The sequence below is a fragment of the Dioscorea cayenensis genome, chromosome 6, assembly GCF_009730915.1.
Source record: "Dioscorea cayenensis subsp. rotundata cultivar TDr96_F1 chromosome 6, TDr96_F1_v2_PseudoChromosome.rev07_lg8_w22 25.fasta, whole genome shotgun sequence".
Lineage (NCBI taxonomy): Eukaryota > Viridiplantae > Streptophyta > Magnoliopsida > Dioscoreales > Dioscoreaceae > Dioscorea > Dioscorea cayenensis.
This window is the reverse complement of record NC_052476.1, coordinates 16,401,002-16,407,001: the sequence shown is the minus strand read 5'-3', so window position 1 is coordinate 16,407,001 and position 6,000 is coordinate 16,401,002. Positions and strand designations below refer to the sequence as shown.

Below are 6,000 nucleotides of genomic sequence, written 5' to 3'. Positions count from 1 at the left end.
CGATTTACACTTAGTGCACTACTCACTTTTTAAACTCTTTTGGAAACTCAAGCTCGATGTTAAAGGGACTAGTTTTAGTTGTTTCTTGTGTTAAATTCTAAAAAAAAAACAAAAAAAACAAAAAAAATAGTTTTATTGTTTATTTGTGTTTGTTGTGTGGAAAGAGCTACCACCTATGAAGTATGAAGCTACTCTCATAAGTCGGATACTAGTTATGCCCTAATGAGAGAAAGAGCTATCTCATAGGATGAGTGAAAGCTACCACTCCGGTAGAAAGAGCTACCACTTCGAAAGTGTGAAAGCTACCTTAGCGGCCGCTTTGGAAAGGGCTACCTTAGAGGATGTGTGAAGCTACTACCATCTTTGAAATTGTTGTCACTTTTGTAGATAAATAAGTCTCTTGTACTTAAAACTTTGAGGAGTATACTTTGTGTTGACTTGAGTGAGTTCACACACGTACACGACTTCGGGTTTTGTTTCCTTTTTTATTCAAGTTTTTAGCTAGAGCATTGATTTTTCGTATTTAGTGTTAAAATTTCCCTCACTTGTAGAATGCTCTCTTTCTATATTTTAGTGAACCTAAGGCGAAGCACTTTCAATATTTTCTTCATTGATGCACATAACGTTTTAATTTTTGCTTGAGGACAAGCAAAAGCTTAAGTGTGGGGGAGTTTGATAAGTGCTTGTGCGATATTAATGCGAAGCGTTCATTCCTTATGTTGAGCATTACTTTTCTCATGTTTTTACACTAATATGTGTGTTTTTATGTTACTTTTGTCCATGTAGGGTTGTGAGGCCAAGTATGAAGGAAAGAAGCCAATGTGGATTACAATGCACCGATTTTGGAGGAAATCTTGCTAAGGTTCAAACGCGAAGACATAGGGTCGATGTGAGATGGTAGAGTGTGTGCCAACCTCCCTCGTATTCGAGTTTGGCACATCCATTTGGAGGGGCACAAAAGGCGATCACACTCGAGCATTCCGACTTATGCACATAGAACAAGAGCTCCACCAACGTACCTATCATTGAAGAAGCAAGTGATCCACGACGTGAGCGTGTACCCGCTTTGCATTACTCCGATGAAAGTATGGATTCTAGAAGTTATTCAGGGCCGAATCGTAGTAGAGCAATGTAGAAAACATGGTAGCAAAGTCTTTAGTAACAACACTCGTTCACGACCGTCGAGAAAAGCGAGGAGTTCAGAGAATCCGCACGGGCGTGTGGAAATTATCCACGCCCGTGGGGAAATTTTGCACGGGTGCGTGAAGCATCCACTCCCGTGTAGTCGCTCGATTCCAGCCCTATTTAAAGCCGAATCAGCCCCGATTTTAGTATTCTTTTCTCCACCTTTTCCCCAACTTGAGAGAGGGCTTCGGCTAGGGTTTTGAAGGGTATTGGCCAAGGTTTTGGAGAGGTTCTACGGCTCTGGCATCGTCATTCCTTAGGAGGAAGGTTGGTAGGGGACCTTCCATCGAGGCGTATCCTATACCGGACGAAGGAATCTTTGGACGACGAGTAGAGGACTCTCCACAAGACCATCGACACGACCATCGAGGGGGTTTCTTTATGGATTTATTACTTTTACATTCGATTTCTTTGATTGTATTAAGCTCCATGGAGAGCTAAACCCCCAGTGGGTACTTGGATGATTGCGAACCCTAGAATGTATTCGCTTTCATTGAACTTCTTTATTATGCTTTCAATAAATTGATGTTTATTGTGAGTTCCAACCTTGAATGCTTGATTGTATGAACATTTCCCCTAGAGTGACACTAGGGTTGAGAGTTCTTGTTGGTAACCTTGTGAGTGAGTGACACACCACTAGCGTTAGACAAAAGCTAGGTTGGAGAGGGTTGAGAGGGTGAGTCGAGAGTGCAGGGAGCATCCCTTTTTCCCCTCCGACGTGATAGATTCTACCTCCGTTCCTCGAGGTTCTTTGCGGCCATAATGGAGTGAATGGTCTAAGGGATGAACTTCTGCTGGGGCTTAGTTGCGCATGCAACGGAGTGAAGTGTTGAGGTGATCTTAGTATTTAGGGCTCAATTGTTGTTAGGGACCTTCCACCTGGACCAAAGGGTTAGGTCTATAATTAGAAAGAGATTTATCACTTGGAATTCCTAGAGCTCATTGCAACTCTATGCGAGTGCGAGGTGTTGAGATTGTTCGATTTCTCCTCCGGGACATGTATAGAGTTAGGCATAGTTGACCTTAGATTTGGGACTATGTAATTAAGGATTTCCATGACTCACCACTGCATTAATTAGGAAGCATAATAGAGGATTCTTGCACTTGAAACAATTATCCTATGCCGAGCATTATCCGAGTACCCCATCTTTATCGATTGCCTTACCCCCTTTCTTTACTTTTGCTCTCTTACTTGTTGCCTTTATTGTTGAGAATTGAATCGTTGTCACACTAATCATCATTGATCTTTCACATAGCTAAGAATTGAATTAAGTATTTTTATTCTCTACTCCCTGTGGATTCGATACCCACTCACCCGGGATTGTTACTTCGACAAACCCGTGCACTTGCGGGATATAAGCAAGGGATCTTGTCACTAATCTCATGGTGTGTCCTCACTCACAAGAATTACCAATGTAGGCTCTTAACCATAGTGTCACTCTAAGGGAATACCAATTCAACAAGCATTCAAGATTGGAACTCAATTAAAGACATCAATTAAAGAAACAATATCATCCTAGGGTTTACAAGTCCAAGTACTTACTAGGGGTTTAGCTCTCCATGGAGCAAGATACGATCAATAATGAAATTGAAAGTAAAAGCATGCAATCCATAAGTAAAACACCCTTGTAGTCTGTATCAATAGTCTTATGGAGTAGGCTCATTTTCTCTAATAGTTCCTTCATCAAGGCTAGGACACACTTTACAGAATCGATGCCGACAAAAGCTCCCCCAATAACTATCTTCAGAAGGAATGCGGTGTTCAAGGCTGTAGAACTACTCCAAAAACCTTGTCAAAGTCTCTCCAAACCCTAGCCGCAAGCACCTCCAAAGTTAGAGAAAAGATCGGAAAAAGATCTTTAAAATGGGCTGAAGTTACGAAGAAAATATGCTGGAATCAGTCATCCACACGAGTGTGTGCAAAAGTAATTGCTACAGTAATTTGGTACATTGATCTGATATAGTTACCTGCTAAAGTACTCCGCTAAAATATTCTCGAATCCACACTTTCATCGAGGCCCTATGAATGTGCACACATCCATGCGGTAGATCGCGTTGCATCTTCAATAAAATCACATTTGATGACAATCTTGCTAGCATTGCACATGTCGGAACACATGAGTGTGACTACCTTTGTGCCCCTCCAATTTGGCATATTCACTGGAGCACAATGGTGGTTGGCACACAATTATATATCTTTGATATAACTTGTGTCTTCACGTTTGTTCACTCCAAGATTTCATCAACAAAGTGCATTCACGATCTACATTGACTTTTTTCTTCCATACTTGTCTCCACAACCGTAGATGCATAAAAGAACATGAATACACATGTATAAGTGATAAAATCTTAAAAAATTAAAGCTCATTGTACCAAAAGAATACTTTATATTACTAATACACAAGAACTTATCAGAAACATTTTATACTTTGATATTTTACCTATTTATCACTTGTTCTATTTTATACTTTTTTATTCTTCCATCGTTCTGATTTGTTTTTCTTTCTTTGGTTGTAGCTCCAGATTATGACCTGAGGAAACCCCTCGACATTGGTTGAAGGTGATGTGAAAATCGGATGGCAGAATTTATAGAAGTGGAAAAGAACTTATGCAAGAACAGTCAAATCAAGATGAGATAGAAGGTGAAGGGTCGGATACCATGGTAGAACATCATTAGCAGCAAAGGACACTCTCAAATTATGCAAGACCCATAGTTCTTGGTACGTAGTTTAGTATTGTGCGGCCACCAATTATAGCTTCAAGTTTTGAGCTCAAACCAGGCTTCATCCAGATGTTAAAACAATCAAAGACAATTTAATGGTTTAGTCGATGAAAAATCCAAAAACAATCATATTGAGAACTTCTTAGAAGTGTGTGACATGCTAAAAATTAATGGTGTTACGGATGATGCTAAAAAAAGTTTAGGGCCTTTCCATTTTCCTTGAAAAAGGAGAGCAAAGCAATAGTCTGCATTCATTACATAGAGCATCGATCACTACATGGGATGATATGGTAGAAGCTTTTCTTGCCCGATATTTTTCTCCTAAAAAATTTGTGAAGCTTAGGAATGAAATATCCTCTTTTGTGCAGATGGAATTGGAGTCTCTTTTTGAGACATGGGATAGGTTGAAGGAGCTCCTGCAGAAATGTCATCAACATGGGTTCCCAGAGTAGATGATTATTCAAACTTTCTATAGTGATTTAAACCCAAGCACTCTAATACTAATCAAGTCTTCAACCTTATCCTGATGCGTTAGTTGGTACTAGAGCTTCATTTATTATTAGAGTAGACATGGTACCTTGGTGTAAGCAAAACCTTTAAGACATGTATGAGTGCGATTAGATGAATCAAATATAGCAGAGATTTGTGTAATTAGTAGATCAGCAATTTAAGGGCATGATGGATATGATGACCCAAATGATGGCGGCGATAATGAATAACAAGGTACCAAACGTCACACAAACTAATGTTAGTTATGGTGAGGAGGTATCTCAATATAGGAGAGGTCCTGTAGAGTATGATCAGAGATGATGGTTGATGGGTATGCTCACTAATATTCTAGAATTTCATGGAGGCCTACAACCAGAGGAGTTTCTTGTTTGATTAATGATTGTGGAGGAGATTTTGGATTTCAAAGGTGTGCCAGAAGATAAGCGTGTATGTTTAGTGGCCACTAGGCTTCGGAATAGAGCCACTGCGTGGTGGCAGTAATTGAAGCTAACATAGAACTGGTTGGGAAAGCCAAAGATTTGTATGTGGAAAAAGATGAAGAAGCATCTACATGAGCAATTCCTTCCTTATAACTTTTAGAGGTTGATGTATCAAAGGCTACAGAGTTTGAGGTAAGGTAACAAGTCGGTAGACGATTACACCATGCAATTTTACCAACTTGTTGCCCAAAATGAGATCCAAGCGATGAAGGATTAGTTGGTGGAGTGTTACAATAGAGGATTGAGGATGCGGGTTCAGGATTCTATTAACATGTTTGATCCTCGCTTCGTATCTCAGCAAAGACATCGGAGGGTTCTATAGGTGGAGAAGTAGTGGCGACATAATCCTAGTATTCCCAGGGCGAACTCACGATGATGGTAGCAGCAAAGTATGCCATCCTAGTGAGGTGTTATATGTTGAAACATGAGGGCTTACTAAGAACGCCAACACTACACATCAAGCATGGCAAGGCTAATAGTGCCATATTTCGATGTTTTTGTCGTGCAAAAAGTGTGTCATCGACTATCTCGAGTGTAAAAAACCTGCCAGGAAGAAGGTACTTCTTATTGATGCGACTAATCTTGACGAGGAAAAACAAAGAAATGGTTGTAGATGAGCAATCTGATGATGTGGAAAGGAGTTTATCAAAGGTGATGTGGGTGCTACATTGGTTGTTAAGTGGTCTAGTCTAACATCAAGGGTTGTTGAGGAGGATTAGTTGAGGACCAACATATTCCACCTAACTTGTATAATCTTGGGGAGATATTTTGTTTTGTGATCGATGGAGGTGGTTTCAAGAATATCATGTCTGTAACAACCATTCAAAAATTGGGAATCAAAACCGAGAAGCATGCTAAGCTTTACATGCTTGCATGGCTAAAGAAGGGGGATGAGGTAACTGTGTCTCAACATGCTTTGATCTCTTTTTCTGTTGGATCTAAATATAAAGATGCCATGTGGTGTGATGTGGTTACTATAAATAGGGATCATTTGCTGCTTGGGAGAGCTTGGAAATATGTTCCAAGCATTGTGCATGATGGTAGGATTAATACTTACAGCTTTACCAAGGATAGAGTATAGATTATATTATTACCTAGAAGGGA

At 40.0% G+C, this 6,000-nt stretch overlaps 1 non-coding gene across 1 annotated transcript; it reads right to left on the bottom strand.

The window, feature by feature from the left end:
* Positions 1–4,242: 4,242 nt before the first annotated feature.
* Positions 4,243–4,349, bottom strand: LOC120264209. The gene has a single exon (XR_005537378.1). It is a non-coding gene; the product is annotated as a small nucleolar RNA R71 (small nucleolar RNA).
* Between the last annotated feature and the right edge of the window lie 1,651 nt (positions 4,350–6,000).